Below are 24372 nucleotides of genomic sequence, written 5' to 3'. Positions count from 1 at the left end.
CAGTGATCATTCCTTAAAAACAGTAAATGCAAATTCATATTCCGAACATCTACTCTGTAAGAAAGCCAGAGTTTACCTAGAAATGGTCAAAATCCTAGTAAATGACAAACCACTTTGCATGAATCATGTCACAGTATTTTTATTTCATTAAATCCCATCAACTTAATATTTTATCAACTACAGGCATCTTCCTTACTACAGGGTTGAGTATCCCTTATCCAAAATGCTTGAGACAGAAGTGTTTTGAATTTTGATTTTTTTCAGATTTTTGGCATATTTGCATATATATAAAATGAGATATCTTGGGGATGGGACCCAAGTCTAAACACTTAATACATTAATTTTTTTATGTGTATACCTTATAAACAAAGCCTAAAGACAATTTTATTTTTCCTTTGCAGATGCTTTGTGTTGTGTGCCTACATTTTGACTGCGACCCTTCACATGAAGTCAGATGTGAAATTTTCTACTTATAGTGTCATGTTGGTGCTCAAAAACTTTCAGATTTGGAAGCATTTCAGATTTTGGATTTTTGGATTGGGGATATTCAATCTGTAACTCAAGACTTTCTTGTAATATGCTGTGCATATGAAAACTGTTACAAAATATTCTGTTTACTATTTCACAGATTTGATTAAATATTGTCCTTTATATTCTCTGTTTATCTCAAAATAGTAGAGCCTCAAACTTTACAGGAGTATTGAAATTATACCACTATTGCAAAAAATACAAATCAATAATGTCACCTTACAGCTTAAAAAATTGTTTACAATTCTTATTTCTACATAAAATATATAAGTATGGGGAAATTTCCCCATCCATAAAATAGGAACAGATGAGTAAAACCAGTTTTCTCTATGGTGCAGTACAGTTAAAAACATAGGTTTTGGAGTCAGAAATATCTGTGTTTGAATCTTAGCTCTGCCACTTGCTAGTTTTGTTTTGGTCTTAACATTTGCCTTTCTTCATCTATAAAAGGAGATAACACCTATGATGCATATTTGTTATAAAGATTAAAGGGCGGCTGGGCGGAATGGCTCACGCCTGTAATCCCAGCAGTTATGGGAGGCTGAGGCGGGTGGATCATCTGAGGTCAGGAGTTTGAGACTATGTATAATGCCAAACTCAAAAATATTCTAAATGATAAAGAGGTAACATAATATTTATATTATTTTGCTGTGTTTATCATAAATGACTTCTCAGAATCACTAAGCACATCAGATATTTTTTGTTTTTAATGGAAAAGGTATTTTCTTCCTTTCTTTGTAGAGAAAACAATGAAATTATCCAGGAAAATTTATTTCTTATTACTCTTCTAAAATATAATCTTTATTTATGTTTTCCTTCAGAACAGAAAAGTTTTTATAGCTTTATTGACGTATAATTGACAAATAAAAATTATACATATTTAAGGTGTACCAAATGTTTAGATATATGTTACATTGTGGAATGATTTCCACAATCAAAGTAATTATCACATCCGTAATCTCACATAGTTACCGTGTGTGTGTGTGTGTGTGTGTGTGTGGAAAACTTAAGATCTATTCTCTTAGCAAATTTCAAGTACATTCTTATTAACTACAGTCACCATACAATACATTAGGTCTCCAAAATTTATTTATAACTTAAAGCTTCTATGCTTTGACCAACAGCTTCCCATTTTCCCCCCACCCAGCCACTGGCAATCACTATTCCATGCTGTACATGCTAAATTGCATGCTCTAAAATTTCTATGAGATCAACTGTTTTAGATTCCACATATAAATGAGATCCTGCAGTATTTGTCCTTATGTGCCTAATTACTTCATTTAACATAATGTATTTCACTACTGTCACAAATAACAGAAATTTCCTTTTTTTTAAAGGCTGAATGATATTCCACTGCATATAAATAGCATATTTTCTGTATGCACTCATCCATCAATGGACATTTCAGTAGTTTCCATATCTCGGCTATTGTTAATAATGCTGCAATAAACCTGGAAGTACAAATATATTTTCAGTGTGCTGATTTCATCTCCATCAGATGAGTCCCCAGAAATGGGATTGCTGGATCATATAGGAGTTCTATTTTTAATTTCTCAAGGAACCTCCATACTGTTTTCTTTCCATAATGGCTGTACCAACTTACATTCCCAACAACAATGTATACGGTTCCCTTTTCTCCACATCATCACCAACACTTGTTTTCTTTTGTCTCTTCTTTATAATAGCCATTCTAACAGGTATGCAGTGATATCTCACTGTGGTTTTGATTTGCATTTCCCTGATGACTGAGCACCTTGTAATATAACTATTGGCCATCTGTATGTGTCCTTTGGAAAATTTTCTATTCAGGTCCTTTGCCCATCTTTGGTGTTTTGTTTTTACTGAGTTGTACGAGTTTCTTATTTTTTATATTAATTCCTAATCAGATACATGATTTTTAAATATTTCTCCAATCCATAGGTTGCCTTTTCACTTTGCTATTTCCTTGCTTAGCAGAAACCTATTAGTTTACTGTAATCCCACTTGTTTATTCTTACTTTTATTGTCTGTGCTTTTGGTGTAATATCCTAAAAATCACTGCCAAAACTAATGTCATGGAGATTTTTCCCTATGTTATCTTCTAGGAGTTTCACAGTTTCAGGTTATATGCTCAAATATTTAATCCATTTTGAGTTGATTGTTGTATATGATGTAGGATAAGAATATGATTTCTCTTATTTTCATGGTGGATATGAAGTTTTCACGACATCATTTTTGAAAAAAACTATCCTTTTTCCATTGTGTATTCAGGGTGCCTTTGTCAAACAATAGTTAATCACCTCTAGACCTGCCTTACAACAAATGCTAAAGGGAGTTCTTCAAGCTGAAACAAAAGGATGCTGGTTAGTAACATGAAAACATATGAAAGTATAAAACTCACTGGATGAAGACCTTTATAATGCTGCACTTCCATTTAATGGATAGTAAATACATTTCCTTATAAGTCCTTATGACCTTCTTAATAACATTTTCTTATCTCTAGCTTACTCTGTTGTAAGAATAGAGTATGTAATACATATAACCTACAAAACATGTGTTAATCAACTGTTTATGTTATCAGTATGGCTGGAGGTCAAGAGTAAGCTAGTAGTAGTTAAATTTTCAAAGAGCCAAAAGTTATACACACATTTTCAACTGTGTAGAACGTCTGTGCCCCTAACTCTTGCATTGCTTAAGAGTCGACTGTATATCCCCTTTTTGTAGTAAGCCTTTGAAATCCAGTGTGTATGTTACACTTAAAGCACATCTCAATGCATAATAGCTATGTTTCAAGTGCTCAATAGCTATATGTGGCTAGTGGTTACCAGTGAGCACCAACAGTTCTAGCTATTAAGTGCTATGTTTTGGGGATAGAGAATTATTATGATTTGGAATGAATTCTGGGGGCAGATGGAATTTGAGTTGGGTCCTGAAAGAATGTTAAGGTTCAGAAAAATGGGGAAAGCATTTCTGGAAGAAATAGTGTAAGGGAAGAGAATAGAAGGTTTGCTGGGGTAGACATTTGTTTTTAAAATTAATTATGTGCCTAGTACATAGCAAACACTGTGAAACTCAGCACACAATACACACAATCCTTACGTCAGTGGTTCTAAAACTTGAGCATCAGAATCACCTGAAAGGCAAAACACAATTTACTGTGACCCACCCTGAGTTTTTGAAGCAGTAGGTCTGAATTCCATTTCTAACAAATTTCTAGGTGGTGCTAATGCTGCTGGTCCAGGCACCGTACTTGGAGAACCGCTGCCTTACATTAACAGTTCCTAGCAGATATTATCTCCATTTTATAGGTAAGAAAGTGAGGCTAAGAAAAACTAAATAATTTAACAGAGATTACATAGATAATATGTAGCAAGAACGTGATTCAAGTGCAAGTCTGGAATTTACATCTAGGTCTGTCTCGGCCTCCCAAAGTGCTAGGATTACAGGCGTGAACCACTGCCCCCGGCTAACTCCAGCTTTTTATTCCTCTATGAATTATTCTAAAACTTTCACATTTTTTGTGCTTATATTTAAGTCTACGATCCATTTTGAGTTGTTTTTTTTATAAAATAACACTTGGAAATGGAAATTTCTGAGTGCTGCTACTATATAGAAATAGGATTGACTTTTCTTTATTAATCTTGTATCCTGAGACCTTGCTAAGCTCACTCATTTGTTCTAGCAGCATTTTTGTATAATCCTTAGAATTTTCTACATAGAAGATCATGTCATCTGTAGATAAAGACTATTTTACTTGTGTCCTTCCATTCTGCCTTTTATTTATTTTTCTTCCTTTATTACATTGGCTAGGACCAGCATAATGTTGAATTGAAATGGTGAGCATGGACATTCTTACATTGTTTCCAATCTAAGGGAGAAAGCATTCAGTCTTTCATCAAGTACAATGTTAACTGAAAGTTTTTCAGAGATATCCCTAAAGTTCCCTTCTAATTTGCATTTATAAAGAGAATGACACAAATTCACATCAATGGTAGGGAATCTTAAGTTCCCTTCTAATACTAGATTTCTGAGTTTTTATCATGAGCAAATAGTGAATTTTGTCAACCACTTTTCCTGAATTTATTGAAAGGAATATATGGTTTTTCTTTTTTTAGAGACAGAGTCTTGCTCTGTCACCCAAGCTGGAGTGTAGTGATGCAATCATAGCTCATTGCAACCTTGAGCTCCTGGGCTCAAGTGATCTTCCCACCTCAGCCTCTCCAATAGCAGAGACTACAGGTGCATGTTCCACCATGCCCAGCTAATTTATTAAAAAAAAAAATTGTAGAGACAGAGTCTCCCTATGTTGCCCGGGCTGATCTCAAATTCCTGGCCTCAAGTGATTCTCCTATCTGAATCTTCCAAAGCACTGTGACATAGCATCTGGCTGGTTTTTAATTTTAAGCCTGATAATATGATTAATTACACTGATTTTCAAATTTTAACCAATCTTAAATTCTTGGGATATTCTCTACTAGATCATGATTTATTATCACTGTATATATTTCTGTATTTCATATACTAAAATTTTATAAAGAACGTGTATATCTATGTCCATGACAGATATTGGTATGGAGATTTCTTAAAATACTTTTGGTGTCAGGTTTGAAAAGAATTCATGATGATGCTTATAGATTATGTAAATTACAAATCTAATCCCTATGTTTCTTGATACAGGAAGAATGAAGTTCTTTCATAAATAATACCAATTACACAGTAAATGGGAATTTATATCATATATTAATTTTTCAAAAGTTATATGAAACCCTGAAATAATTAAACATAGTTGCTTTTAAAAATCCCCCATATTAACTTGTTTAACTTTGTTGCCATTACCAAGAATTTTGCGTTTCTTAAATATTTAATGGAAATAGCTTCATGGTTATAAGTTATAAAGTGATTTCTCTCCTTTTGCAGCATGAAGATAATTTGAAAATCCCTATTCATTGACATGAATTTGTAGCTGTTTTTTTTTTTTTTTTTTTTTTTTTTTTGACACGGAGTCTCACTGTCGCCAGGCGGGAGTGCAGTAGCGCGATCTCGGCTCACTGCAACTTCCGACTTCCTGGTTCAAGCGATTCTCCTGCCTCCGCCTCCTGAGTAACTGGGACTACACGCACGCGCCACCACGCCCAGCTAATTTTTGTATTTTTAGTAGAGACAGGGTTTCACCATGTTGGCCAGGATGGTCTTGATCTCCTGAACTCATGATTTGTCCGCCTCGGCCTCCCAAAGTGCTGGGATTACAGGCGTGGGCCACTGCGCCCAGCCGTATCATTCTCTTTATAAACGAAAAAGAGGTTAATGTTGACCAGACTCTAGTTAAATAAAACAATATATTAGACTCCTGTAGGTAGTGAAGATAAACCAATGCTTCTAAACTATCTCTCAGTGAAATAATAAGATCAAAGTGGTTAGGGGAATCATAACCTTCTTAACAATTTCCAAACTGTGTGGTAGGTATAAAGTCAGTTTTCAGAGTGCTAGAGTCAGAAAAGAAAGGTTCATATTAACATGTAAGATTCTGTCAGGAAGCAGACTGTGGCCTGATATAAAACCAGCTGCCAAGTACTACTGAGATAAGATCATAAATAAGCTGTAGGTTCACAAAACTTCATATTAAATGGTGAGTTCTCTGGGAAGCAGACCTCTAGACCAAGATTAGCAGGAGGTATATTAAGGAGTACCTTTGGGATCAAACCTATGAAAAGGGAGGGGAATGAAACAGGTTTGGACAGAGGAAAAAGTTAAACTGTGATCCAAATCTACCAACGGTCTTGGCTCATCCCGCAGGGAACTCTGGAGTTAGAATGGCCCTTCAGAGTTGTCTCTAGCTGGGCCAAAATAGATAGGACTCTATATTTCCACAGCAATCAGTCACTGACTGTGGGCCATCCTGGGAAGGAGGGTTACCTTAGTCAAGTTGGCGCCCTGCAGCTGAGAGAGTCCCTGAAGGGGCTGACAGCTGTGGGGTACCTGCCCATTGTATTCCCAGAAGTTGGGACAACAAGCTTTCATAGAAGGGATATCTGAGTAGCACCACAGTATGCAAAATACAGATATATGAAAGAAAGACCTTAAACCATGCCAAAAATTTTAGTTAGATATGTGCTTATCAAGGTATACATAAGTTGTTCCTTCACTTTATTCACATCTCTGTACAAATGTCACCCATTCAGGACTTTTTCTAACAAACCTATCTGAAATGGTACCTCTTTACTGTGTTTTATTTTTTCATTATGCTTATAACTACCTGACATTTTAATATACATTTATTTGTTTATTGGGCATTATCTGTCACTCCCACTGGAATATAAGTTACAGGAGGTGAGCACCTTTACCTATTTTACCTCTATGTCCCACTGTCTAGAACAATGTGGGAAAAATAACATATTTACAAATAATCAGAGTTAATATTTGTATTGGAAATGATCATGATTTGTCATCATTGATAACTCATTAACTGTACTGTGGTTGAAATCAATATCAAAGGTTGTAAATTAGCCTAGGTTCCTGATGAGAAATGCAAAATGTCCAACTAAGAACTTTAAGGTAGGTCATTGTGATGGTTAATTTTATGTATCAACTTGACTGGGCCAAAAGGTGCCCAGACATTTGGGCAAACATTATTCAGGGTAATGGGATGGGCCTCATCCAATCAACTGATGTTTTGAATAAAACAAAAAGGCTAACAACCCTCCTCAGCTTGCCAACTGCAGATCTTGTAACTAGTCAGCCTCCATAATCATGTGATCATGTGAGCCAGTCCCATATACACACACACACACACACGTTATGTTTCTCTGGAGAACCCTGACTGATACAGTCATTTTACTTAAACACATTTCTGGCCAGGTGCAGTGGCTCATGCCTATAATCCCAACACTTTGGGAGACCAAGGCAGGAGGATCACTTGAAACCAGGAGTTCGAGACCAGCCTGGGAAACAAAGCAACCCCAACTCTACAAATAAAAATAAAAATAATTAGCCAGGCACAGTGGCATGTGTTTGTAGTCCCAGCTACTCAGGAGGCTGAGAAAAGAGGATCGCTTGAGGCTGGGGGGTTCAAGGCTGAAGTGAGCTAAGATTGAGCCACTGCACTCCAGCCTGGGCACCAGAGTAAAATGTTGCCTCTAAAAAAAAGAAAGAAAAAGAAACAGATTTCTAACTATGAAAGTAAAATACAAATAGAACCCTAAGTAATTAATATGTATTTTGTCATTCTCTGCAAAGAACATTAATCATTAGTTGGAATTTATCTTTCAAATGTGTTGCTGTTTATATGTATATTTGAGAAACAAAGGGTCTTGTAAAGTGCTCTGTCTCTTAAGGAAATCCGAAGATCTAAAGAAAGAACTATAAAGTCTCCTATATATATTCCAGTAAGCTACATACATTTCAGCATTTACTTAAAATTCAAAGGCTGTCAATAAAGTCAAAAGGGTCTGGCATGGTGGCTCGTGCCTGTATGCCCAATGTTTTGGGAAGCCAAGGCAGGAGGATTGCTTGAGCCCAGCAGTTCAAGACCAACCTAGACAACACAGCAAGACCCTGTCTCAACAACAAAAAAAATTTTAATTAGCCAGGTGTGGTGGCACACACCTGCAGTCCTAGCTACTCTGGAGGCTGAGGTGGGAGAATCTTTTTTTTTTTTTTTTTGGATAGAGTCTCGCTCTGTCACCCAGGCTGGAGTGCAGTGGCGTGATCTTGGCTCACTGCAAGCTCCGCCTCCCGGGTTCACACCATTCTTCCGCCTCAGCCTCCCCAGCAGCTGGGACTACAGGTGCACACCACCACGCCCGGCTAATTTTTTGTATTTTTAGTAGAGACGGGGTTTCACCGTGTTGGCCAGGATGGTCTCGATCTCCTGACCTCATGATCCACCAGCCTCGGCCTCCCAAAGTGCTGGGATTACAAGCGTGAGCCACCGCGCACGGCCGATAATCTCTTAAACCGTAAGAGAATCTCTTAAACCAAAGGCTGCAGTGAGCTATATGGTGCCATTGTATTCCAACCTGAGTGACAGAGTGAGATCCTGTCTCTGAAAAAATTTTTTAAATTAAAAAAGCCAAAGGACATGAAACACACCATTATCCAAATGTATTACCCAAATATCTTCAAATGCTAAAAAGTAATTTTTGGATTAAAGGTCTCTTCGGAGTCTACATGCCTACACTCTCCTTCCATTAGTGTGAATAATCAAAAACTAACCGGATTTCAAGTGGAACATTTAAACTGACATCTTCTGATGTTATTTCATCCAAATTACTTTGAGATAAAGAAATGTTGCAGACAATTGTACCACTTCTTGTAAAGCTACATTTAAATGACTCCTCATAAGCAAATGCCTATTTGACTTACATGAAAATACACACAAACTAATCTAGCTTATTTTGGATAAACGTAGATGGTTCTGCTATTTGATTGTTAATATATAAAAGCTATAAACTATGTTTGTTTTAAATAAGAGAAATAAAAAAAAATTTCATTTGTAACATGTTTCCACTTGGATTTTAAAACCCAAACAGTTGTTTTCTCAAGCCAAACTTCAGAAAACAACTCTTTATCCCCTGCTCAAGTGAAGAATATACATTTAAAGAAGTCATTATCCAATATGAAAACAGGTTTTAAAAAATCTTCCATAACCTGAGCAACATAGCCCAGGCAACTCTGTCTCTACTAAAAAATTTTTTAAAATTAGCCAGGTGTGGTGGCACGTTCCTGCAGTCCCAGCTATTCAGGAGGCAGAGGCAGGAAGAGCACTGGAACCCAAAAGTCCAAGGTTGCAGTAAGCTATGATTGAGCTACTTCAGTCTGGCTTGGGCAACAGAGCCTGTCTCAAGAAAAAAAAAAAAAAAAACACAATTATTTCAAATTTTCTATATTCACAGATCTTGAAGATAAAATTTAAACAAAACTTGTCCTTGAAATGGAATTCATCATTAGGAAGATTCTACTAATCTAAAATGTTCATAATTTATCTCCAAAAAATGACAAATTTATCCCAATTTGCTTTTATTTGAAAGGAGTATCTTCTATTTAGCACCAAAAAATCCCGACTGTGAAGCCTTCTTTTCCCAAAAAATACTGATCAACAAGCCCTGCTTATGGGTTAATTATGAACTGCTAATATAGTGCTATTTCTCCTCAGGCCATTAAAATAGTGGGAATATGCTGCTATAATGAATTTTCCTATGCTAACGGTAGATATTTTCTTTTTTTTTCTTTCTTTTTTTTTGAGACAGAGTCTCACTCTGTTGCCTAGGCTGGAGTGCAGTGGCGTGATCTCAACTCACTGCAACCTCCTCCTGGGTTCAAGCAATTCTCTGCCTCAGTCTCCCGAGTAGCTGGGATTACAGGCTCCTGCCATCACGCTCGGCTAATTTTTCTATTTTTAGCAGAGACGGGGTTTCACCATCTTGGCCAGGCTTGTCTTGAACTCCTGACCTCAAGTGATCCACCCACCTTGGCCTCCCAAAGTGCTGGGATTACAGGTGTGAGCCACCGCGCCCAGCCTAGATATTTTCTTGGTTTAAAAACAAAAAATGTCCAACATTTTTTCTACTATTCTTGCCACACATATTTTTTATCAATTTTCTCCTCTGCTAATCAGAGCCATTCATAAAAATGTAAGAAAATCTACCTCTTGATAGATTTGGGTGACTCACCTTAACTGAGTCCCCATGGTAAGATTCTTGTAGACACAATGACATTGTCTTTCTCAGTTGGGTATATTTTATGAACACCGAATTACAGGCATACCTCAAAGATACGGCAGGTTCAGTTCCAGACCACTTTTATAAAACAAATATTGCAATAAAGCGAGTCACACAAATTTTTTGGTTTCCCAGTGCATATAAAATTATGTTTATATTAAACTGTAGTCTATTAAATGTGCAATGACATTATGTCTAAAAACACAATGCACATAACTTACTTTAAAAAATACTTTATTGCCAAAACATGCTAACAATCATCTGAGTCCTCAGCAAGTCATAATTTTTTTGCTGGTAGAAGGTCTTGGCTTGATGTTGATGGCTACTGACTGATCAAGGTAGTGGTTGCTAAAGGTTGGTTTTGCTGTGGTAATCTCTTAAATAAGACAATGAAATTTAAAACATCGATTTACTTCTTTTCATGAAAGATTTCTCTACAATATGTCATGCTATTTAATAGCATTTTACTCAGAGTAGAACTTCTTTCAAATTTGCAGTCAATCCTCTCAAACCCTGCTCTGCTTTATCAACTAAGTTTATGTAATATTCCAAATTCTGTGTTGTCATTTCAACAATATTCACAGCATCTTCACCAGGACTAGATTCCATCTCAAGAAACTACTTTCTTTGCTCATCCATAAGAAGCAATTCCTCATCAGTTCAAGTTTTATTGCAAGATTGAAATAATTCAGTTCATCTTTAGAATTTCACTTCTAATTCTAATATTCTTGCTATTTCCACGATATCTGCTATGACTTCCTCCACTGAAGCCTTGAACTTGGATGGACCTCGAAGTCATCCACAAGGGTTAGAATCAACTTCTTCCAAATTTCTGTTCGTGTTAATATTGTGACCTCCTTCCATAAATTACAAGTGTTCTTAATGGCATCTAGAATGGTTACTTTTTTCTCTAGAAGATTTTCAATTACTTTGTCCATATCCATCAAAGGAAACACTATCTATGGCAATTATAGCCTTATAAAATATACTTCTTAGATAATAAAACTTAAAAGTTGAAATTATTCCTTGGTGCATGGGCTGAAGAATTGATGTTGTGTTAACATGACTGCTCTTTGTACATCTTCATCAGAATTGTTGGGTAACTAGTTGCAATGTCAATGAAAAGTAATATTTTGAAAGGAATCTTTTTTTCTGAGCAGCTGGTCTCAAAAGTGGGCTTAAAATATTCAGTAAGCCATGCCACAAATTGATATGCTGTCATCCAGGCATTGTGATTCTGCTTACAGAACACAGGCAGAGTAGATTCAGCATCAATATTAAGGGCCCTAGGATTTTGTAAATGTTGAATGAGCACTGGCTTCAACTTAGAGTCACCAGCTGCATTAACCCCTACCAAGAGTGTCACCCTGTCCTTTGACACTTTAAGCCAAGCATTGATTTCTTCTCTCTAGCTATGAAAGTCTTAAATGGTATCATCGTCTAGTAAAAGGCTGTTTCATATACACTGAAAATCTGTTGTTTATTGTAGCCACCTTCATCAATTATCTTACCTAGGTCTTCTGGATAACTTGCCTCAAGCTTCTACATCAGTACTTGCAGCTTCACCTTGCACTTTTATGTTATGGACATAGCTTCTTTTCTTAAACCTCATAAACTTCTGGTAGCCTCAAACTTTGCTGTTGTTATTATTTTTTTAGGTACAAGTGGCAAATACATTCCTTTTTATAAGGTTTTCTCCAATGTACTTCCATAATGAAGGCATTTTGTTTTATTTTATTCCACTGTTGTTCATAGTTTGAACCCTACACCCTCCCTTCCCTTTCATCTCAAAGGGAGCTCCTTTGTGTATAGCCACACACTCATGATAGTATAAAAATGAGGTGGGATCTGCTCCCAAATCTTCTTAGGATTTGGTTCCTTGTTGGGCTCTCCAGGGAAAGCATCAAAAGTAATTGTCTCCATTAGGAAGGGCCAAGATTTCAATCTTCTCTGGTGAACAAGCACACATGACCACTGCTTGAGATAATACTCCCCTCATCGTTGTAGGTTTCAGGTTACAAAGTAAAATCACCATCTGATTTTGCATCTGTTCAAAAGGAACATGATTCTCCAGACCACTGACAACTGTTCTTGGGACTATTTCCCCAACAACTACGTCTTCTACATACAAAGAATCTGCATCAGGGTGTTTTCTGACATTTATGATGCAACCAATTCAAAGATCTAGTTGGGAAACATTTATTGGCTTAGAGTTGGTGCTTCCTGCTATTGATTGCTGTTTTTTCTCCTTCTCTCCTTTCTCTTCAATTTTCTCTTTTGCTTTCTCTTCTTCTCCTGCTCCTCCTTTTATCTGTTCTTTGATACCAGAAGATGTGGTTGTTACTGGTGTAGATTGTATCACGTTCAGAAACCACATAATTAGCATGCAGTGGAATACCAGATGGAAATGGTATTTGCTTCATTTCTGTTTTGAATTTCTGTCTGAATTAGCTCTTGTTTCAATTCAACTTCTTCCTTCAGTTTCCTACTCAAAGTTCCTTCTCTTCCCTCAAAATTGCCTGCAAAAATGGCTTTCTCCTTAAGTAGAGCAACTTGCTGCTTAAGATATTCAATGTTTTGATCCACCTCTGCCTCCTTCTGCTCCAGCCTCTTCAGAACAGCATCATTATTTGCCATTTTTGCCAAGAGACAACAGAAAATCAGAAGCAGTGGAAAGGGGTTCTGAGGCAGCCTCAGCAAGAAGCAGGTAGGGACAGCTACCTGCACACTATGGCCCAAACTTTTCTTATGGAGTTTCCTCACCTCTCTTGGCCTTCACAGTATTGAAGAGAGTTAGGGCCTTACAATTAGGCTATGGCATAAGGGAATATTGTGGCTGATTTGATCATCTATCCAGACCAATAAAACGTTCTCTATATCAGCAGCAAGGCCAGCCTATTCATGTGTTCGCTGGAGTAGCACTTTTAATTTCCTTCAGGAACTTTTCATTTGCATTCATAACTCTCCCAACTGGAGCAAGAGGCCTCATTTTTGGCCTCTTGCCTTTTGACATGTCTTCCTCGCTATGTTTAATCATTTCCAGCTTTTGATTGAAAGTGAGAGACATATGACTCTTCCTTTCACTTGAACACTTAGAGGCCACTGCAGGGTTATTAATTGGCCTAATTTCAATACTGTTGTTTCTCAAAGAATAAGCAGCCCTGAGGACAGGGAAAGAGGCTGGGGATCAGCCAGTTGATGGAGCAGTCAGAACACACACATTTACAGATTAAGTTCACTGTCTTCTATGGGTGCAGTTGGTGGTACCCCAAAACAGTTACAATGGTAACATCAAAGACCAATTGTCACAGGTCACTGTAACAGATATAATAATGAAAAAGAAATATACACAACTATTATGTGCCCATAATAATTAAAATTTTTTTAAATTTTTAATGAAAACTTTTAAATATTACAATTACCAAAATTTGACACGGAGACACAAAGTGCCTATGCTATTGGAAAAAACAGTGCCAACAGATTTGCTCAGCACAGGGTTACCACAAACCTTTGATTTGTTTTAAAAAATTAACAAACACACACCCAGACTATGGAACGCAATAAAGCAAAGTACAATAAATGAGGTATGCCTACATGGACCCCCAAAATTCATATGTTGAATCCCTAACCCCCATTACCTTAGAATGTGTTTATTTTATTTGTATAGGGCTTTTAAAGATGTAATTAAGTTAAAATGACGCCATTAGGGTGGGCCCTGATCCAATTTGACTGATGTCCTTATAAAAAGTAGAGATGAGAACATATAGACACCAGGGAAGCGCATGCACAGAGAAAAGGACATGTGATGCCATAGCAAGAGGGCAGCCATCTGCAAGCCAAGGAGAAAGACCTCAGGAGAAACTAAACCTGCTGGTCTGATCTTGGACTGCCACCCTTCAGAACTGTGAGAAAATAAAGTTTTCTTTTTAAGTCACCCCATCTATGGTATTTTGTTGTGGCAGCTATAGTAAACTAAAACAGAATACATGGGGACATTTGCTTCACGTAACACTCAGGCTTCTACAATCCTGACACCCTGAAGGGAAAAAGGGGTATATCAAGTCACCAACTAAAATGAAGCTAAGAGAGTATTATAACAAAACAAGATGTTGAATATTTCAGAAGTTCTTCATTGGTTTCTAGAAGTTATTCTAGTTTAATTCAATCTAATCCAATCCAGTCCAACCCAATCCAATAAAGTGGCTATTTCTTTTGAACAACTCCAGGGATTCAAAAACAAATGAAACATGATCTTTACCCTATTTTGCTGCTATTTTTTTTTCTGAAGATATATTTTAAAAGAGTTATGCTGTATACTTGTGAAACTATAGAAAATAGACCAAATAATTTTCTAACGCATCATTAAATGATAAAAGTATGTTATAAACACTATATGCAAAATGACCCTATTTCACAAATATGTACATGCATGTATAAAGTATGTGTACATATATTACACACTGGAAAAACCACAGGAAATACACATACAAAAATATTAAGAATTGTTCTGAGTGGTACAATTATGGTGATTCTAATTTTTCTTCTTTTTGTTTATCTTTACTGAACACTTTGTTTTAGAAAAAAAGCATTATGAATTTTAAAACTGATCTTACACCAACAAGGTAGCCTAAGCCTGAAATTATACAAGATTAGTCCCGAAAAAATGAAGGGAGCAAGTGGCTGTCAAGATTTTAGAATTTCACTCTAAATTCTGTGAGTTTGCTTATTTTTCACTGAGGTAAAACTTATATAACATAAAGTTAACCTTTTGAAAGTGTAAGTGAAATCTAGTTGTATGTAGAACATTCAAAGTGTTGTGCAACCACCACCTTTATCTAGTTTCAAGACATTTCATCTCAGATCCATTAAATCTCATATCCATTAAACAGTCACTCCCTATCCCCTCCTTCTGTCATCCCCTGGCTACTACCGTTTTGCTTTCTGCCTCCATTATCTATTCTGGATAGTTCATATAAATGAAAGCCTACAGTATGTAACCTTTTGTGTCTGGCTTCTTTCACTCAGAACAATGTTTTTGAGATTCATCCACATTGTAGCATATCTTAGTATTTCATTCCCTTCTATAGCTCAATAATATTTCATTGTATGGATAGACCACATTTTGTGTATCCATTGGTCAGAAGATGAACATTTGGGTTGTTTCCACTTTTGGGCTATGACAAAAAATGCTGCTATGGACATTCATGTGAAAGTTCTTGCGAAAACATATGTTTTTAATTCTCTTGGGCATTATACCTAGGAGTGGAATGGCTGGGTCATTCCACGGTTAAGTTTATATTTAACTTTTTGAGGAATCCTCAAAATGTTTTCTACAGTGGCTCCACCATTTTACATTCCTACCAGCCATGTTTGAGTGTTCCAATTTCTCAACATCCTTTGCAGCACTTTTTATTCCATTCTCACCACCTCCTTTATTTTTAATCATAGCCATCCTGGTATCTCATTATGGTTGGTTAGGTTATAATACCCTACACGCATCTGACATTTCAGTTCCAGGATCATGTAAGAAGTGCCTAACAATTGTACCAAGTTCTGTGATGAAATGTTTAAATAAAACAATATCCACTAGGAAGAGGAATAAGGCTAGGGTTATTTTAATTAGTCAATTTAGCTAATGCTAAATTTAGGACATAGGAGGTGAAAGAGGAACATATTAGCCTATTAAGTCCCTAGTGGATATCTGGTCTTAATGGGTAAGTAGGAGCTCACATGGTATATTCCCTCTAAAGGTGGCCTAAGCCATGGAATGAAATAATGAAGTTTCATTTCAATTAGGCATCCGAAAATAAATGAAATAAAAAACAGTTTGACACCAATTTCAAGAAACATTCAATAAAATGTTATATATTGGTCACATTTCCTCAAAAAGAGTTTTATGCATGCACTAGGAATTGGATGCAGCTTATACTCAATTTATACAAATAGAAACAAATCATCCTTTGAAGACTGCCATTTGATTTTTGGAGAAAGAAAACATAGTTCAAGAGAAAAAAAATGGAAAAAATACCACTGATACTACCATAAATCTCCAATTATTTTCAAAAATTAAACATACATGAAAGAAGAAAGAAAGAACTAAAATGCTAGTGGCAGGAGAGAGAGATTTTAAATACCACTAGGGAAAGATAAGCATCTTCAGGCAACTACTAAGTTGTATCTCTAACAAATTTCAGTGGAATTTTACCACTGCTGATCACAGACATATTTTTATTTCCCCACTGTTTACTTACTCTCTTCACTATTTCCTATTCTTCCTTGATTCCTCCCTTCCTTCCCTTGCCTAAGCATTAAACCTGCCAGAAACCACTGACATTCATCAACCTTTATAGTGCACTCAAGGGCCAGAAATGCTACCTTTCTGAAACATTGATGATTACCACTATCTTCAGATACGAGATTTGATTTTCTAAAGCCCACTATTTTAGAAGGCTTCGTTAGGTAGGCTGGTATCTAGAGAGGAAGGACTTGATATTTTCTTGTCCAAGGGAGACTAATGATATGCCGCACTGCAAGATTTCTTCAAAGGGCCTAGGTGACCAGGTGAAGCATGGAGCTGGGGTCTTAGTTGTCTTCCCTACATCTTTACCATGGATGCTGCAGTGCTGATGAAGGTGAGGCTCCTTCAGCAAGGAGCATTTGGGTAGGAGAGAAACAGTATGACCAGTGCCACATAGCAGCTGAGAAATAGTTTGTTGATATGTCCAGAAATACAGAGAGAGTGCAAATTGGAGAGGTAACTAAAGGTCCCATATGATTTATCAGGGACAAAAACAGGAGCTTCAGATAATCAATGATAAAATGACTTTATTTCTATAAATAATTTAAAGTTTTGTAACATTCAGACTATGTTTGGTTAAAATAAGGGCCATAGGTTAAGAATTGAATACTTTCCGACAATCAGATTACACTCATGGCTATGCTTCAAGTACTAAAAATTATGTACCCTATTATCTGCATTTGTTCATGAAACAGGCTAATTTCTCTGTGGTACCATACTACAGAACTAGCTTCATTCTCTTGCCTGATAACAACCTCATCAAAAAACACTAGTTTGGTGCCAGGCCTGAGTTAAACTACAATGTGGAAGAAGATGCCACTGTCTCTAATCCTGTATAACGGATGTATTTCTCACATACTGGAAAGGAGTTTTATGGGCCAGATAGATAGACACAGTCACTGTGTGGATGAGAGGGGTGCATCTAACAACCTCAGGAGTCTAAGATAGGAAAGTCAAGGAGAACAAAACTGAAAAGTGAACAGATGGAAGCATTCTATAGTTGTTCAGAACTCCTGAACAAGATACTGCCCATCTATTTACTGTCTCCTTTCCAAATATGTACTATTCCCAGAAGCAGAGAAAGAGTTTGTTGGAAGGTAATTTTCAAATATTCGTTCTGACACCCCCTTGAGAAGGAATTGTTGATCTTATCATGGGGAAAATAGATACTCTTTAATCAGATCCTCCTTGAGAATCTTCTTCTTGACCTCCCTCAATGAAATAATTCCAGGTCTTTTATATAAGGAGAAAAGGGTTACAGATTAACTGATGAGGAAAGTAAGCTGGGTGAATTAAATAACAGCTAACAGGAATAATGTTTCAGAATAAATATACTGTTCTATAGTTTACCCTAGGTGCAGTATTTTTACAGCTACTATTTATGAGCATTGACAATGTGCCAGGGATGCATGCTTTATCTTACTTAGTCCATACAAGGACTCTAAAAATCTTATTGTCTCCACTTAAAAGATGAGGAAACAGAGATACTGAGAGGAGCTAAGTGACTTGCCACAGATAATAACTAAAAGAGAGACAATTCAAATCCAAGTTTCCTGAATTCCATATGTATTGGAGTAGCTGCATGCATAATATAGTGATGTTATTTTACCAGACAATATCTGAAACTAGGCAAGACTAGCAGGTTTAGAACCTTCACCAACAACATAGAACTGTATTATCCAAAAAGACCTATGTAATATTATTGATAGCCTAAAAAAGTTTTAATGTCTTTTATATAGCAGGAAGAAATTAAAGGGGAAAAAATGATTCATTTATGTCTCTAAATTAAAAGGAAAATCAATTTTAAAACAAGCAGTAACTGGAGTAACTCTTACACCAAACAATTACAGACTTCAATATAAAAGAGGTATAAAATTAATGAAGCAATTTAACAACCAAGATGTTTTCATACCAATAAAAGATCAATATTTTGTTAAAAGACATAACAAAGCTTCTTTTAGCTTTATCATTTGAAGTAAAAAGGAGATCAATAGGAAAGCAGTCAGAAGTTACTAGAAAAAAACACATCTGTAGAACTGTTTCCTTTTTCAAACCAACAAACCAAAAATACTCAACAAGAATAATACAAAACTGCTCAGTAATTCAATCAGACCAAAGTATAATACTACTTATAGAGGTTTTGGTTACTATCCACATTTCATCTAACCAAATACTTCAAAAGATAGAAGGGTCACTGAATATTTTAATAGAAACCATATTGTTTCAATCCCACAGAAAAGACAAGGAGTCCTAAAACCCCTCCAGAGCCCAACCTACAATGTCAATTTAATATCATGAAGTACATGTCAAGTTTCTACTGAATTATTAAGTACCAGTAACAAAGCAACCCAAATCAAGGAAAGGAAAAGAAGTGAGTAACAGGAAATAGGGTCCTACACATGGTTCTGCCACATAGGACCTCCACGTCCTGAGTACGTTATTTCCTCTCTCTAGGACTCGGCTTCCCCATCTATGACATGAAGCATTTGGCCTGGATTATCCTTCAGTTCCTTTCAAACTTTAAAATCATAAGACGGGATCACTTTCTACCTCCTAATCTATACACAATGACTATGCACCCCTGACAGAATCGTTACTAGACTTTTCTCATTTCCATGCTTCCAATTTTTGTCTCAATGCTTAACTTAAGCTAATAGAAACAATATCAGATTTAAACAAATTATCACACATTTGCATTATAAAAATAAAAATACTGTCTTTTTTTCCTTCTAAAAAAAAATGGTACCTGTACAGAATGTGCAGGTTTGTTACATAGGTATACATGTGTAATGATGGTTTGTCGCACCTATTGACCCATCCTCTAAGTTCCCTCCCCTCACCCCCCACCCATAACAGGCCCTGGTGTGTGTTGTTCCCCTCTCGGTGGCCATGTGTTCTCATTGTTCAACTCATTATGAGTGAGAACATGTGGTGTTTGGTTTTCTGTTCCTGTGTTAGTTTGCTAAGGATGATGCCTTCCAGATTCATACATGCCCCTGCAAAGAATGTGATCTCATTCATTTTTATTCCATGGTGTTCTGATTTCATGTATTCCATTATATATATATATAATACATGTGATATATATATATCACATTTTCTTTATCTAGTCTATCATTGATGGTCATTTGGGTTGGTTCCATGTCTTTGCTATTGTAAATAGTGCTGCAATAAACATACACATGCATGTGTCTTTATAGTAGAATGATTTACATTCCTTTGGTTATATACCTAGTAATGGGATTGCTGGGTCAAATGGTATTTCTGGTTCTAGATCCTTGTGGAATAACCATACTGTCTTCCACAATGGTTGAACTAATTTACATTCCCACTAACAGATTAAAAGTGTTCCTATTTCTCCACAGCCTTGCCAGCATGTTTTGTTTCCTGACTTTTTAATAATCACCATTCTGACTGGTGTGAGATGGTCTCCCAGTGTGGTTTTGTTGTGCATTTCTCTGATGATCAGTGATGCTGAGCTTTTTATCATGTGTTTTTTGGCCACACAAATGTCTTCTTCTTTTTTTTTTTTTTTTTTTGAGACGGAGTCTCACTATTGTCACCCAGGCTAGAGTGCAGTGGCATGATCTCAGCTCACTGCAACCTTTGCCTCCTGGGTTCAAGCAATTCCCTTGCCTCAGCCTCCCGAGTAGCTGGGATTACAGGTGCTCACCACCACACCTGGCTAATTTTTTGTATTTTTTTTAGTACAGAAGGGGTTTCACCATGTTGCCCAGGCTGGTCTTAAACTCCCGACCTCAAGTGATCCACCCACCTCGGACTCCCAAATTGCTGGGATTACAGGCGTGAGCCACCGTGCCTGGCCTTAAATGTCTTCTTTCGAGAAGTGTCTGTTCATATCCTTTGCCTAGATGGGGTTGTTCATTTTTTTTTCTTATAAATTTAAGTTCCTTGTGAATTCTGGATATTAGACCAAACATACTGTCTTAAATTCAGCATAACTACTAGCTTTTGCCTATATATTCCTGTTAAGTCAGGCAACAAATATAAGTACATTTACTTTCCTTTGTAGCATTAAGGACTTTCTTAGCACAGGCTATTTGACATATAAGTGTCAAATGGAAAAGGCAAAAAATGGCGAGGCCTGCAGAGCTAGCAGACAGTAGGTCCTTAATATTTGTAAGTTGAAAGAACAAATGTATCCATAATAGTAACGATTCTCTTGTTTAGGATTTTTTTTAGTGTCAATCCAGGAATGTTACAGAAACACTTGAAGCACCAACAGTGACCAATAATGTGGATGGGTGTTAAAAATCCAGTCATGGCCAGGTGCAATGGCTCATGCCTATAATCCCAGCACTTTGGGAGGCTGAGGTAGGTGGATCACCTGAAGGTCAGGAGTTCGAGACCAGCCTGGCCAATGGGGTGAAACCCTATCTCTACTAAAAATATAAAAAATTAGCCAGGTGTGGTGGCAGGCGCCGGTAATCCCAGCTACTTGGGAGGCTGAGGCAAGAGAATCACTTGAACCCAGGAGGCGGAGGTTGCAGTGAGCCAAGATCGCATTACTGAACTCCGGCCCAGGTAACAAGAGTGAAACTTCATCTCAAAAAAAAAAAAAAAAAAAAATCACAGTCATTTGGCCAGGCACGGTGGCTCACACCTGTAATCCCAGCACTTTGGGAGGCTGAGGCAGGTGGATCACTTGAGGTCAGGAGTTCGAGACCAGCCTGGCCAACATGGTGAAATCCCTTCTCTACTAAAAAAATACAAAAATTAGCCAAGCGTGGTGGCGGGTGCCTGTAGTCCCAGCTACTCAGGAGGCTGAGGCAGGAGAATTGCTTGAACCTGGGAGGCAGAGGTGGCAGTGAGCTGAGATCGCGCCATTGCACTCCAATCTGGGTAGAGAGTCAGACTCTGTCTAAAAAAAAAAAAACAAAAAAAAAAAACAAAAAAAAAAAAAACACAGTCATTAAAGTTGTCATTTATAACCATGCTTTTTAGTTCAATACTGAACTAACGGAAGAAATATGAAAACTAATCCCTTCTAGCCACTTGTGAAAGCCCATTTGAGATCAGAACAACACTGAAAACAACAGGCAATACAGGCTAGACCATCCAGAGAATTTGGAAGAAGGGTAGAATAAAAATGAAAAGTCTGTGTAAGTTGTCTCTTGCCAAGTATTATGGTGAAGGAAAGGGCTAACAGCATAGTTCTAGGAAGCTGCCTTCCATTGTGAGATCCCCATTCGTGTTGAAATATAAGATTTGAAAGTTCCATTCAATCATCAAAAAGAATGGTTTAGTGTTCTAGAAATCCCCAAACTTTTCCAAAGGAGAATTCGTATTTCTCCTCAGCTAAGTAGCAATGGAGAAAGTCAATGTTCAGGTTGAAAGATTATAAATTATTATGCAGAAAGAATGCCAGTGGCAGAGTCTAATCAAATTAATTATTTGACACTCAGACTCAAATCCTCTGTGCATCCTACCAACAATACCCTGTTTAATGCCTTCTAAACTTTGAAGAAATACTAGAAATCATAAAGAAACAAATCTTCAGTAGATGCAATTATATGAAGAAGCCGAGTTTTGTACAAACAAAACTTATAGCAAGATAAACTAAAAAATATATATGTAGCAAATACCACAAACGGTTAATATACTATTGTATTCACTTTTATTGCTGTATAACAAATTGCCACAAACTCGATAGCTTAAAACAATATTCATTTATTAGCTCACATGTTTGTAGACCAGAAGTACAGAGAAAACTGTACTTTCAAAGGATTAATGTAGTCATAACCATGACTACGGTGAGTCAGACCCATCCCGATAATCTTTCTTTCTTAAATGTGCTATATTATATAACCTAGTCATGGAAGTAAAATCCATCAAATTTATAGCCCCAGGGATTACTCAGGGCCTGTATCCTGGTGGGGGAAGTATGGAGAATCTTGAGGAACATCTTAGAACTTTGCCTGCTGCAATTATGTAGGGAGATTATATAATGTGGTGAAAAACTATATTTCAAGATACCAAATGAAAAAGAGAAAGTGACATGGGCAAACAAGGCATGAGAAAAGCAAACACGAGGAAATGGAATCTTTTAGAAAATAATTTCCAAAGGAAATGAAGAGTCATGAAAATGTGAGAACTCCTTAGCCTACACATACCATTCCTGAAAGTACAGGAAAAAAGATTATTAAGAAGAAAAAGCTATGCTGTGAATATACTGGCCTCCTCTCGGTTTTCCTAGCACCATATAAACAACTCTAGAAGGTCAGTTTCTACATGATATCTGCCTACCTGCCTACCAATATACTTTGAGCATAAAATCCAGAAACCGTATCTCATTTATCCCTCTATTCCCAGACCTTAGAATGTTATCTGCAAGTATTTGTTGAGGGCCAACTACATGACCAACACTGAGTTAGGCATCAGGACACAGAGTTGTGTAATCCATGCTCTGATGTACCTTATTTCTCATAATTTTCATAAAAAGAAAAAAGTTAAAGTATCAAAAGTTCTATAGTCACTGTACGTAAAGTACAAGGATCATAAGAGTCAACAGAAATTGGAAGACTGTTGCAAAGTTAAATGGGACCTTGAAAGCTGAGTAGGAATTCAATAGAAAGATAAAGCGATAGGGAAATAGAATATTGTTGAGGGGGAATACGAAGTAAAGAATATACTATGTAGCCATGTAAAATTATAAGCTGTACATTTTTTTTTTTTTTTGAGATGGAGTCTTGTTCTGTCGCCAGGCTGGAGTGCAGTGGCACGATCTCGGCTCACTGCAACCTCTGCCTCCCGGGTTCAAGCGATTCTCCTGCCTCAGCCTCCCAAGTACCTGGGACTACAGGTGCATGCCACCACAACTGGCTAATTTTTGTATTTTTAGTAGAGACGGGGTTTCACCATGTTGCCCAGGATGGTCTTGATCTCTTGACCTCGTGATCCAACTGCCTCGGCCTCCCAAAGTGCTGGGATTACAGGCATGAGTCACTGTGCCTGGCCTAAATACTATATTTAAAATGTTAATATTAAGTAGAAAGCTCAGTATAACACATCAAATCTGGGTTCTAAGTCATAAAAATGCAAACAAAAAAGTCTATAAATGCATAGAGATGAACAGGAAAAAATCAACACAGTCTGCTGGAAGGTGGAGTAATCAGTAATTTATTTCTTCTTACTTTATTTACATTATTATGTTTATAATATCATCTGTGCTTCCAAAGAAATTTTAAATAAAAAGAAAAAAATTGCATTAAAAAATAAATAAATCCACCAGTTAGGGCAGCCCCACTGATACAAAGTACAAAATCCTCTAAGTCTAAATTTACCACCATTCTAACTAAAAGTCTTGATTATAGGAAGCAACTTACTCAACCATTCATTAATTCTGCAAACACTTTTTGAGTACTAACAACGGGCCAGACATGATACAAAGCATTGGAGATACGTAAACGGATAACACAGTCTCTGCCCTCAGAAAGCTTTTGATCTGTCAAATCACCATAGTGAGAAGAATATATTATTTGGTAATTGCATTTTAATAACAGCTGATTAGACAAAAATTGCATTTTAATAATAGTCAAGAAGACAAGATCCTCTAAATAATAGTTCACTTTATGAGTGGAGGCCTCCGTTTGACAGAATGAGTAGAATTGCTTCCTACCTCAAGTATACCAATTACAACAGGGTCAAAATCTATCATTGCTGTCAAGTAACTGTCTTCTCAAGATTCACGAATCAGCCCCATCTGATACTCAAATTACATCAATTCTATCACAATGCAGGGCAATCTGGTCGGTGTCTCCACAAATGGCTCATTATATTTACACATCTAATATCTCGGCTTACTGACAGGGAGCCTTTTTCTTATGTGAA

General features: G+C 36.8%; 1 protein-coding gene and 1 pseudogene across 9 annotated transcripts in view; both read right to left on the bottom strand.

Annotated features, from left to right (window-relative positions):
• MACROD2 (mono-ADP ribosylhydrolase 2) overlaps positions 1-24372 on the bottom strand; it is a 2047165-nt gene that overhangs the window by 1902065 nt on the left and 120728 nt on the right. The gene's annotated exons all lie outside the window — the stretch shown is intronic.
• Positions 11868-12987, bottom strand: LOC134809176 (aminoacyl tRNA synthase complex-interacting multifunctional protein 1-like; annotated as a pseudogene).

Source organism: Pan troglodytes, chromosome 21 (assembly GCF_028858775.2).
Source record: "Pan troglodytes isolate AG18354 chromosome 21, NHGRI_mPanTro3-v2.0_pri, whole genome shotgun sequence".
NCBI lineage: Eukaryota > Metazoa > Chordata > Mammalia > Primates > Hominidae > Pan > Pan troglodytes.
The sequence above is the reverse complement of the archived record's forward strand: the minus strand, read 5'-3'. Positions and strand labels throughout refer to the sequence as shown.